General features: G+C 43.8%; 1 protein-coding gene across 9 annotated transcripts in view; it reads right to left on the reverse strand.

The window, feature by feature from the left end:
- NCOA2 (nuclear receptor coactivator 2) overlaps window positions 1-12,103 on the reverse strand; it is a 259,079-nt gene extending 246,976 nt beyond the window's left edge. For 4 of the 9 annotated variants that reach the window (XM_079110199.1, XM_079110198.1, XM_079110191.1 and 1 more), the window contains exon 1: window positions 11,602-11,752. The gene's annotated coding sequence lies outside the window, so the exon portion shown is untranslated. Of the gene's footprint in view, window positions 1-11,082; window positions 11,195-11,241; window positions 11,354-11,601; window positions 11,753-11,943 lie in introns of those variants that run through there. The other 5 variants (XM_079110193.1, XM_079110196.1, XM_079110192.1 and 2 more) reach the window with 3 other exon arrangements.
- Window positions 12,104-13,095: the final 992 nt, after the last annotated feature.

The following is a 13,095-nucleotide window of genomic DNA, read 5'->3' on the forward strand; positions in this document are numbered from 1 at the left end:
TATTATTCCATTATGAGTGAGAAATTTCTTTATTACAAAATGAATATATGAGGAAGATCAGTCTATTAATGACCTAAGGCAGAGAAGGTGACTTATTAAGTAACCATCCAAAAGACAGTTTAGAAATGAAAGCGGTGAGCTAGGCAACAGCTCAAAAGAGTGCTTGCATAGCATGAGGAAGGCCCTGGGTTTAATCATCACTACTTCAAAAAAGAAAAAGACAAAAAAAGCCTTTATGCTTTCTCCTGTTCTATATACTATCTCAGGGAGAGGAGGAATGACTCTGTGTGTGTGTGTGTGTGTGTGTGTGTGTGTGTGTGTGTGTGTGTGTGTGTGTTATATGTATGTATACTCCCCAATTTTAGAAAACCTACAAGAAAGTACAATTTCTTAAATCATTCAGACAAACCAATATGGGCCATTTTAGATATGTTTGCAGGACCCAATGGACAAAACTATAATTCCAGATTAATCAAAGCATTTTAGATCACGGTTTTTTTCCTTGAGATTAAACTTCAAAGAAATGTATACCGATAGTCCTAATCTGTTGTACTAACATGTTATGAAGTCATCCATGTATTTATCTAAGCCTTAAAATAAACTATAAACTGTCCATTCACTTAAATAGTAAGTAGTATGAGCTGCCTACTCAGTTTGATAACTTAATAAACTACTAGCATGTCCCCAAAAATCTTTTAAGCTGCAAGGTCAGGTACCCAGTACTTTTGCTTTATACCCTATATATGCCTTCATTAACTTACAGATTTTAGTCGTAGCTCCTCTTCGCGTTGGTATTTTCCATCTGCCTGGTCCTAACTTTTTTAGCCTAGGTTCATACAGCATCTCTCAACACTCCTGACTAAGCAGTTTCTCTTTAGGCCATCTCCAGTTTCTTTCTGTTTATTTTCATTATACACTAAATTAAAACCCCCATACTTCTTTTTTGTGATGCTGGGGATCGAACCCAAGACCTCACACAGCTAGGCAAGTATTCTATCACTGAGCTATACACCTAACCCAAACCCCTTTACTGAAAAGAGTAAACATCTATGAAAATTGGGGCAGACACACAAAATCTGCTATGTAGCTCTCTGAGTTACCTGAAGCTCAATGAGAAACAGTAAAAGTATGGTGTTCAACCTCACAAAACCAGAAGCCCCAGAATGCCTTCCCTTCTTCCGGGCTTATCTCACCTTAACCTGTTCTTGGGTGAGTTGTGTCCCATGTTTCCCCTAAAAACAAGAGAAGAGTGCCCCAAATGTTCAGTCTGCTAATTCAGAGCATGAGATTAGAGGGCTCTGGGGTTTAGTGGTGCTTGAAGGAAGCAGGCCATCCACATTGACATCCTTCCCCAAAAGTAAGGATAAAGATCAGAAGACTCTATACTTGACAGATGGCCTGTTCCCGGCAGAGCAGGTGAGCAACTATTGCATAGATGAGCAACAGGTGCCTCAACCCCTGGGATTTGCACCATCTTCCATCTACCACAGGTTCTCCCTTACTTTCCTCTTCCCTCCCCACATAAAGGTCCCAATGGCTAATCCTCCCCATATAACACACAATAAAAGGCAGAACCTCTCCAAGTGATGGTCATGATTCCTGGAGAAACAGGGCCTGGACAAGTATGCCTAGGCCCAGTTAATTCTTGCCTAAGCCATTGCTCCCTCAAGCCATAATCTGGGCTCCACTCATCTCCTATTTCTCTTCTCTCCCATTGTGTTTCCCTAAAGTGAAAATATTATAAATAAGATTATCAATGATTAAAAGAATACTGCTATTGACTATGTGAATGTCCTTTAACCAGAGAAGGATAATGCTCCACTTTTGTTTTACAATACGCTTCAATGTCCAGGCATTTTTTGGGGGGGTGAGGAGGGGTGCATAGTTGTTAATACATAACATAGCAAATATCATGTTATTTTCTTGTATTATATTTCATAACTTAGAGTCATCCATTCCATTAGTATTCTTAGTTAATTCTATATGCCCTTTGCTAAAATAAAAGGTAGTAGGTATAAGGGAAAGATCTTCATGTGACTCCAATTTCCTTTGCTAGTTTCCATTATTTATATTATTTATTCAGAAAAGTCTCTGGTGATAAAAAATACAATAAAAACATTTTCAAGGAAAATTTTTATTCCATACTCATATGGAAAAGACTTATGGAATCAAGATATTAAAACAACTTAAGATAGCAATAAGAACACCACACATAAATCTTAAAACAGAAATTAAAAATACACTGTGAGAAACTCCAAAGGTGCAGGGGTTCTAGGTTTTAGGAATTGGTTTATAGTTTTCACCACCCTAAATCATCTCAAGATTTCGACATGCACCATTTTAATCATTTTAGACTTAATGACTATTTTCAAGACATCTAACATTAAAGAGTTTGTAACAATATCCTTAAAAGGGGGAAATAAAATACTAAAAGCTAGAGTGTAATAATCCTACTGAACAAAAGAGGCTCAGTCCCAGCCTGCTGGACCATAATGATGTCTAACAACTAACATCCCACAAATTAGCCAATAACTGTTAAGTGATCTTAACCCAGCACTACCTAATAGCTTTCTTAACTAAAAGCTAGTTTTTTTACTAAGTGCTGTTAACAGGGCAAAGCTGTTTGATAAAGAGGGAAAAATGCAGATCATGACCACACACATGAAATCCTTAATGCCAGTAGCAGACTCACCTAATTTTCTTTTTCTTTCTTTTTTGGTACCGGGGATTGAACCCAGGGACACTTAATCAATAAGCCACATCCCCAGCCCTTTTTTGTATTTTATTACACACGGGGTCTCGCTGCTTAGGGCCTCACTAAGTTGCCGCGGCTGGCTTTGAACTGGCAATCCTCCTGTCTCAGCCTCCCAAGCTGCTGGTAGTACAGTGTGCACTACGGTGCCCAGGTCTCCGATAATGTGTTCTTTTCACTACCGCCCATCTTCCATCTTCAACTTTTTGAAGGAAAAAAAGCCAGGGAATAAAGAAAAAAGGAAGCAGAAAAAAAAACTTCTATAAAGACTGAAACCCAAGCTGAAGCAGTCAGAAATTATTGTACCATTATTTATCAATCCACCCTCATTTCAAAGTCATAAACAGTGAGCTGGGGTCAGTGGCTGGAGCTTAGTCTTAATATGCTGCATAGCCTGTAGGACACCTGTAACACTCAGCAAGTTCAAGACAGCAGGTACAGGACAGTAGAACTGTCTCAAGCAACATAACCCCACTGCCTGTCTCCCTAACTACCATAACAAGCATCTTTAATTTCAAGAAATGTTATATTAAATTTGCAGAAATTTATATACTACTGAAGTTCAGAATTTTAATAAGGAATTTCTATATTTCTAATTTAGGATCTAAAAAGATAAGTGAAAGAATTCCTATGTTTTAATGATAACCACACAGAGGTAACTACCTATTAAACATTACCCTTATGAATATTTCTATTATAAAAATATATATCCTAGGGGCTAGGGACTATATAGCTCAGTGGTAGAGTATATGCTTAGCACATACAAGCCCCCGGGCTTGATTTCAGGCACCATAAAAATAAATGATCAAACACATATTATAGCACATCAAAAAATGTATTTTTAAAATTGGTTACCCATATAACTATGTAAATGTTATTAATTAACTCTAAAGATGGTCTAGAAATGGCTCAAGGGGTAGGATCCTTGAAGATATGCAATTCAATTTTTTAATTTGCATTCTGACAAAAATTGAAAACTTCATTTTTAAGCATATAAGCAACAGAATTAGAAATTTTTAAGATAAATTAATATTAAATATCCTTACAAATGCTACTGTAACACCAAAGGCAGTGAAAGTTGTTTCACATTTGAATCCAGGGCTGCTTTGATAAGCAGTAATGATCTGCTAGAAAAGACAAATCCTCATTTAGATGGGTACACTTCAATGGGCAGAGAGATCGGTTAGCAACAACAGGAACTTCCAGAACTCACTCACATTCTCCAAGTTAAGCCTTAGACAGTTTGGGATCACATTTCACATGGACACAATCGAATAACAAAAAAAAATACCATGTATTATATTTTGATCTATGAAAACAGGTCTTCAGTTCCAGCAGCTGGAACATTACAAGCAGTGCAGGCAGAGCCTCACGTGTGCATAGGTGAAAGAGTTCTCTGAAAGCTCTCCTCGCTCCCTGCAAACAACTGAGCAGACAGAAGAATTCCACAAATAGCACAGCAGAAGTCAGATGACTGAATACATTATCAGCTTCTTTTGGGACCACAATATCTCAACTCGGAGTCATCCATGCTACACGGAGTGCAAAACATCCACAAAACAAGCATCGCACAATCTGTACCCAACAGTTAACACGTCAGAATTAAATACATTTTAAAGAAATAAGAAATCAAATATCTATATCAGCTTTTTATTCCATTCTAAACCTATATCCCCTATAGTGCTGTCTGTCTAGTTTCTACCTATGCCCCCTCGATCAAGTTTTCTATTGTGAGAACAATAAACAGCAAGAATATGATTTTGCAAAATACATTCCTACCCCTTTCCTTTTCATTACTGGGGACTACTACTGACCTACGTTATCTCAACAAAGCACTGGACAAGAGTCTAATAGCTAACAAGAATTCCAGTTAAGGAGGCAGGGCTAAGGAAGCAAAGGCTGTGTGGGTTCAAATTCCTCTTCAGGAGTCTGACTGTGTGACCTTTGGCAAGTTATTTGACAGCTCTGTGCCTCCATTTCCTGAGAAAACAAGAACAACTACTTCGCAGCGCTATGGGGAGAACCTACCAGAGTATACAACAAAAGACATTTGAACTTCACACTAAGCATTCAGTAAATGTTAACTATTTCACCTGGTTGTAGTTCTTATTTCTTGAAAAGTAAAAGACAAGAAAGAATACTCAATTTCAAGAAGGGTTAAAATATGGGCTGAAGACAACAAAAGCTAGAGACTATTTCTTGTTCTTAAAATAAATAACTTCTGTCCAGGTAGAGGCCCACCGTGAAGTAAGAGTCTGAAAAATCTTTGCTGACAAAATTTGCAGGACTGAAACTAACCAAATCTATTCATCTTTTTTTGGACTACACAACTAGACTGAGAGTCTTAAAGTCCTACAAACATTTGCTTTGTCAAATTCCAAATAAGAAGACATTCTCAGACTCACTCACTATTGGCTGTGATGTTTATAACCTGTTTCCCCACTTACTGCTCAAGGTCAACTTTTCCTTAAAAGTTCTGTCCTTAGGCACAATAACTTAATCCCCTTTAAACTTAATCTCCTGGAAAAAGGGGTAACTTCTATTTTACAGGGTAATGACAAGAATGAAAAAAATGAGCACATGTCAAAAAGACCCTATCAGGTTACTGGCACTCAATAGTTGAGTTGCTACTGTCATTTGTGCTTTTATCATTGTTACTCTCCTAATGCAGACATTTTAGTTAAGAACAAAAATAAGCCACATCTAGAAAACTGACAACTAAAGCAGACCACCTAATGCAGGGCTCTGCAAATGAGCTTTCCTTTCTTTAAAAAGATAGGGTGTGAAGGCCCAGAATATGTATCCCTAAAGCTGCAACAGTGCACAGGCAACTCACAAAAATGGGAGGTCCCTGACATGCTGCCCTACCACCTTCAACTAACTGAGGAGTGCCATCCCCACCACAAATCACCCAGCACTTGAGGGTAGAGAGAATGCAACAGATTTCAGAGGAATAAAGCTAATTACAAATATTTGTACCTTTATTAAAGGAAATATACTTAGTATACTAATCAGTCAAGGGAACATTTAACGAATCTTTTAAAATTATGAACATAAAAATACTATTTTCAGGAAAAAGAACTCACATACATATCAAAGCAGAATTTGCTGCTATTACATAATTAAAATTACAGATACACACAACAGAGCTTAAGTAGCAAAGAAACTGAACTTAAGGCAAACATTTCACTTTCCATCTTCTCCACCACCCGCAAAAAAAGATAACTAAAAAGAAAAAAAAAATCATCACCTATTCTATGTTCCCCCTTAAATCACTGATTTTTGTAATGCATGGTTTTTATTATTCAACGTATATGGCCAATGCCAGGACACTGAAGCATCAAATGACTAAGTGAACATATGAATGCAACAATGGATAAAGAAAGCAAGAAGGCAAAGATCTAAAAAGACCAAAATGAAGCCAGGCCTGGCGGCACACTCTTGTAATTCCAGGGACTTGAGAGGCTGAGGCAGGAGGACCACAAGTTCAAAATCAGCTTTAGCAACTTAGCGAGGCCCTAAGCAACTTGGTAAGATCCTGTCTCAAAATAAAAAATAAAAGGGGCTGGGAATGTAACTCAGTGCTTAAGTGCCCCTGGTTCAATCCCAGGAACTGAAAAATAAAGTGAAATAAAAAATCCCAAAATGAGGTTTAAGTTGGCCATGAAGAAAGAGAACAGTTTAGAACGAACTGTCTTTAGGCATTAATTCTACCAGAATTAACAGGCCAACCTCAATTTTCCATGTATCTGTCAACTGATGCCTAGTCAAAGTTTGTTGTTGTTGTTGTTGTTGTTTTTAAGAACTTTCAACTAGTTGTTAATAAAATCTACTTACATGCAGCAACCCTCTCTTCAATACTTAAAAGCAGGATTCTATATCCCAAAACCTCAAAAGCAGCTAAGTAAAACACTACCCTAGGTTCCCTGCTCACTTACTTCTCTAGAAATTTCCACCCAAAAAACCAAATGAACATTGTCCTAGAATCAACATTTCCACAATGCATTATGTCATCACAGCCACTGATGCCAGAAATGTGGTCGATGATCAACATTTCATGGGTAATCACATAAAATCTTTGCCCCAAAAGTCAAAAGTATTATATTCCACCTGCAGACCATGTAGTCTTTTAATACCAGGCAGTGACATTCAAAAGCAGAAGTGTACCTTTAAGATTTCCACTCCTTTTCACAATCAGTTTTACACAGCTAGGAAAACCACACGTGCTTCTAAAACATCCACAGAAGTCATTCTCAACTCCATCTAGAAATTACCATCTAGAATTCATAAAGTGTATGTTCTCTCTCTGCTTGTACAAATTGAGGGTGACACTATAAATGAATTTTATAGCTTTTCCAAACATTACTTCTTAACAGACTTTAGAGGGTAATATGACATGATATTCTTTCTACAGTAAGCAATTCCTAAACCCCTCCAGAAATCTTTAAAACAAAGAAGGTAATATACATACCAACACTAACAACATCTTTCTATATAGAAAAGTAAGGCAAAGAGATAAAATTAGTTTGAAATAGGAAAGACACAAAAAAACTGAAAGATTTTGTTCTGCTTTCCCTTACCTAGCTTGCCCATACTATTTCACTAGGGTAAAAGTTCCTGATTTGCTGCAGATTTTTTTATTTACTGCAATAAAAGACCAACAGCTTAAAGCAGTGACTTATTTTCTCCCCCTAGTCTTTTCATTTAAAATCAATAAAGCATGTAACAACACAGTACCTAACAAAACTATAAACACAAAATATTAAAAAGCTAATAATTTCTTATACAGCAGTTTTGCCCTAACAACAGCTAAACATTAATTATGCTTTTAAATATAATTTACAATCACAACACAATGGTCAAAATATCAAATGAGGGCACACTTGTGTATTTCAGAAAATTAATCTTCTAGAATTGTTTAAAGAGACCATTCTTTTTCTTTTTTCCTACCCAACATCCTAAGGACTGCTTAAAATAACTGTGTTAAATCCAACACAACAAAAACATTTTTTTCTAAGAAATCCAAGCTGTCAACTAATGGGTCACATTTCAACCTGATGTGATTTGAAACAGCCAAGGTACTGAATCCTTAAATATAGGGTGTGTAATGGAAGCCTGCTCACAGATCCTTGATTCCACTGAGACTAGGAAAGCTTTAATAAGATGTAACTATTGAAAAAGGCAGCCGAGGAGCATTACCTCTTTATCCAATATTGCATACCACAGTCCAAGACCCCTTCCGTTCCTTACATTTTATATTTCCAGTAAAATGCGAAATAACAATGAGGTAAAATCACCCTAAATTACATTTAACCAATGAAGGTAGTTAAAAATATTAATTACCAAAAAAAATTAAGTTCATAATTGGTGAGCGCTTTCTCTACCCTCTGCTTCAGTATACTGATATCTAAAAGTCAAAGAACTCTCGTTAAGATGGAAATTCCCAGGAGGAAGAAGGCTCAGATCCAGTCTGAGAGAGCACACAATGGAATCACAGCTGACGATGCACATCTTTTTCTAGATGTCTCCATATGCTTGAGAGGTTTTTTTTTTTCCCCCCTAGCCAGGCATTAGGGGCCTTGCTTGTCTCTGCAACCAAGAATCTGAGAACATTTTCAAGGTTTGATGGAAGGAATGAGTCAAATCATGTGTTGCTCTTAACCATACAAAAGAGAGAGGAGGAGGTGTATGAGTGGCCATCAGTAACTACAGTAACTAATGATGGGGGTGGGGGATTGAATGTTATCAAATTTTGAATGTCTATAACACTCCCTACTTCTGTCAATCTAAATAAATATTTGCTTTATCTTCTCAGTTTTGACTCCTTCATCACTAAAATAACATGAGAGCTACAGCAAAATGCAATTAATTTATGTCTATATGAACACCCAAAATTATACTTGACTGTGAATTCACATTAACTTTAAAATGGTATATTACAACAGAATATTGTTCCTTAAAACTACACTCTCAATTATTTCTTAGTAACTCAATATTAACAACTTGAGAACCTGATAGATAACATAAATATCATGCCCATAAAATATCTTTTTAAAAGCCTCAAAATTAAAATCATGGGATACCTATCCCAAAAGTGAACGGATTCATTCTTCATCTAACACTCTTCATTCTTTGAACTCCCAAAGAGTCTACAAATTCCAGCTGGGAAAAGGAGCATTTCTGCTCAGGGTGCACTAACCACACCAACAAAGAACAGGGGCACGCACACACACACACACACACACACACACACAAAGAATTGTAGCAGCTGCTGTCTTTTTAAGACTGCTATTTCTGCAGAGCAACCTGTGCTCCTTACAGAGAAGCTGACTTACCTTCTCTGTTCCTGAAAGTCAGGAGTTGAGAAAGTCACTTGACTAAACACAACTATTAAAACAACCAAAGATGTCTCCTAACCTCGTATAAACCAGAAAAGTAACCACACATACACTGTACAATTCGGCAGTGTTTAAGAAGAAAACTAAAATTATTTTTAAGAATCTTTTGTGTGGGAGTAATCTGGCAAACTACATTTTACTCAGACTTCTTTTTTTCTTCTGTAGACAAATATTCTTTGACTAGCTTTGCTCCTTAAAAACCCACGCTTAATGTTTCAGTGATGCTCTGGTTTCTAACTTCATTTTGTTTACCCAAGAAAAAGCAAAGGGGCGGGGCGGGGGGAGCATACCATAAACCACAACTTTTTTTTATGTTGTCCCCCAAACGCCGAACTTTCAAATGCACTTTGGTAATTGGCGGTCTAATTACACAGGGAACCAGTGAAGCCATTACAAACAATGATGCTTTACACTCCCAATAATCAGTTGACGTAAGGCTACCCCATGCCTTCATTCTCAGGGTACCCTTTTAAATTTCATTGTCCCCATACTGGAGTGGCTGATTAAAAGGAGACAGAGGCAAACAGATAACTTCTGTGATCCTCAGCAGGTAAACCCGGCGCTGAGGTCCAGAACATAATCACTACAACATATGCCATTTTAGAACCGGGCCACGGGAGTTACTGCCACATCCTAAAGTGGTTTTAGACTTCGCTGTGTCTAAGACAACGCCTCTCGCGGTACAAGAGAAATACATATCTCGTGTATCTCTACGTGCACCTCTTACAAGCCAGAAGCCCTGTAAGTGACACTACCCGCAGATCAAGGTACGGGTGACTAGGGATGGACTAGAGTGGATGGGTCTTGGCGTCTCCATGGCTCCCCCGCCCCGCGTGCAACTCTGATCCAACTGGTCCGGGAGAAACCCCGCCCCCTTTCTTCCTCTGGTCTCCACGATTGGCTTACCGACACCCGGCAGGTCAGTTCCCCGCCTTCGATTGGCTCACTGCCCCATCAGTCAGACGCAGCAAGATTCGGGTCGGTGGGAGGGGAAGGCGTTGGAGGTGGTGGAGTGGGAGTGGGATTAGAGGGCGAGGTGGCGGAGGGGGGTGTTCAGCTCCGTCTCTGGTTTAGGAAAGTTTCCCCTACCAGTGACAGACCCAGAAGGCTTTAGACCCGGTCCAGCTCCCGGCCGGTGGAAGGGGCTCTGGTCCCCGATTCCCGCCCCTCGGTCCCGCAGGCCCCGGAAACCACTAGGGGGAGGGGGAAGAGGGAGGGACCATCAAACCAGGGACCGACCCACCCCCGATCTCGGAAGAGGCGCCTCCGGGACTCCCCGGAGGGGCGGGGGGCGGGGAGCTCCAGCCCGCAGCGACGACCCCGGCCCCCTCCCCCAGTAGCCCCCTGGGGCCCTAAAGAGGCGTGTCCCCGGGACCCGGGCGTGACCGTCGCGAGCCGGCCGAAGGGCCCCTCCCGCTTCCCGCCTGGGGCCCTGAGGGCCTGTCCCTTCAGGGGCGGGGAAGAGGGGGAGAGAAAAGGGGGCGCTGGCGAGCCAACCCGGAACCTCCCGGACCGCCTCCCGCCCCCGGCCCCGGCCCCTGCGCGCCTCCTGCACACATGCCCGCACCCAGAAAGTTAAGTCAGGGGCGAGCCCAGCTCGGCGCCGCCGCGGCCCGGCCCCCGGCTCCCCGCCCCCACCGCGGCCCGGCCTGCTCGGCCCAAGCGCGCCGCCGCCCCGCCCGCTGCAGCTCCTTCCCGTCCGCCCGCGGTGCGCGGCGCCCCTCGCCCCCCGCCCCCGGCGCTGACACGGGCCCGGCCGCCTGCTGGGCCGGGGCTCCCCCCTCCTCCTCCTCCCCGCGGCTCAGCCCGCCGGCCGCCTCTTGACACTCCGCTTCACCTTCACACACCCCCAGCACTTCCCGAGTCCTGCCTCCCCTCGCCCGGCTCCCACCCTGCGCTGCAGCCGCTCCGCGTTTCCCTCAAAGAATGCACCTTCTCGGGATTCACCTTCCCGGCTCAGCCGCGCTGCCCCCGGGAGAGCTGGAGCTTCAGCTCTCTCCGACCGCACACCGGTCTGGGCGGCAGGCACTCGCTCCTCCGGCGGGGGCCGCGCCCGCGCCCCCGGCCTCCCCGCCGCGCCTCGGCGCTCACCTCTCTCCTGCGCCGCGGGCTGCAGCCTCCGCCCGCCTCGCGCTCCGGGACTCGTCTCCCGAGCTCTCGCAAGGCGCTGGAGCGCCTCCTTTCTCTCCCGGGGACTCCGCGTCTCCCCGCCGCTTCCCGCCCTCCCCACCCCCCAAACCCCAACTCCCCAGCTTCGCGGCGCCTCCGGGATGCAACTCCCGTTTTCCGCACACTCGGGCAGCAGTGCCCGCACACAAAAACAGCCCTCACGGAGGCGCACGGCTCCGCCGGGCTCCGTGCAGGAAGGGCAGTCGCGGCCGGGGGTGGGGACGCGGCGCCCCCCGCCCGCCTCCCGCCCGCCCTCGCAGCCCCCGGGGAAGGCGCGGTTACCGGCTCCGGTCGGTCACGCCGTCAGGTGCCGGCTGCCGTCGGCGCTGACCTTCGCCGCCGAAGCTGTAGCTGAGGCTGCGGCCGCCATGTTCCCGTGTTAATAACTGCTGCCTGGTTGTTTATTTCAATGGAGATCCTCCCCCAACTCCCTCCTCCTCCTCCTCTCCTCCTCCTCCTCCTCCTCCTCCTCCTCCGCGTCTCCGCACTTGCAGAGAGACACAGACCGCGCGAGCTCGCGAGCAGGGGAGGGGGCTCGGGAGCCAGGCCGTCCCTCCCTACGCCTCCCTGGCAGTGGCGGCCGCCAAGTCCTGTCACTGGGGAAAGCACGGGGCGGAAACTTGCCTCCCGTGTCCCGGAGGAGGGGGCAAAGGTGGACTGAGGGTTCTCACGGGAGCAGACCCTAGCCGTGGGGTCCGCAGCATCTCCGTCGGCAGAGTCCTCTGGGAGTGGGAGAGGTGAAGAGCGAGGGGACAAAATGGGTGATTGTGGTAGAGGGAGGGTGACCTATGGGTGTCTGGAAGTGAAGGGAGAGTCAACAGAGGACTCCATGGGAGGGCAAAGGGCAGTGCCAAAAAAGAAAGCGAGTGGGACAGGCAGGGCCGCACAGTGGAGGCAGTGGGACCCGGGGGCTGCAGACGGCGGGGACGATGCCCCAAGACGAAGATTCTGGAGAACCAAGTGTCAGAACCTGGAGAGGAACCTCCAACCCGCCCTCTGTCCGGGCCCTTCTGCCAGCCCCCTGCACCCCTCGGGCGCACCTCACACGCACCGCCCTAGCCGCTGCTCCCAGGAGGCGCCCCTCGGCGGTCAAGTCCCCCTCGGTTCCGACGAGGATTCGTTTCCCTGATGCAGTCCTTATCTCAGAGGGGATGGAGGGGCGCGACTGTGGGAGGTGAGCTTACAGGGGTGACACCCAGCAATTGCATGATAAAGCAAATGCTGCGCGCACTGTGTAAAACCTGACCTGGTTGAGCATTCTCATCGCGCCATGAAGTCACAAAAGTTTTTTCATTGCAGAAGGCACTCTGGACATGAGTGAAGTATTGAGGAGACGCAGGAGATTGTCACCCCCCAAAAAAGTGAAGCACCTCCCCCCGCACAAGTTAATATAACTTTATACTTTGTAAAAAAAAAACGAGTTTTTCCAACTTAGATATAATTAGTAGAAAGAAATGAGCAACCTTTAAGAGTAGTTAAATATAAAAGAAATGATGAGAAAGGTCACTTGTCATAGACAATAATAGTATTTATCAAACACTATGTGTCCGGCACTGTGCTAAGTGATTTATATACACTATAGGTTTTAATCATTAAGCTTCACAAAGGAAATACTATTTTTATACTTCCCCTAAAAAATGAAGCTTAAAGAAGAAAATTCTAGTGTCACCCAGCCAGAACGTTAAAGATTTGAGTCTAGTTCTAGGGAAACCCCAAAGCACATGCTTTTAATCGAATTTTCAACTTCCAATTTGTAAGACTATCACTAATTTGGGG

The sequence above is a fragment of the Sciurus vulgaris genome (assembly GCF_902686455.1).
Source record: "Sciurus vulgaris genome assembly, chromosome: 1".
NCBI lineage: Eukaryota > Metazoa > Chordata > Mammalia > Rodentia > Sciuridae > Sciurus > Sciurus vulgaris.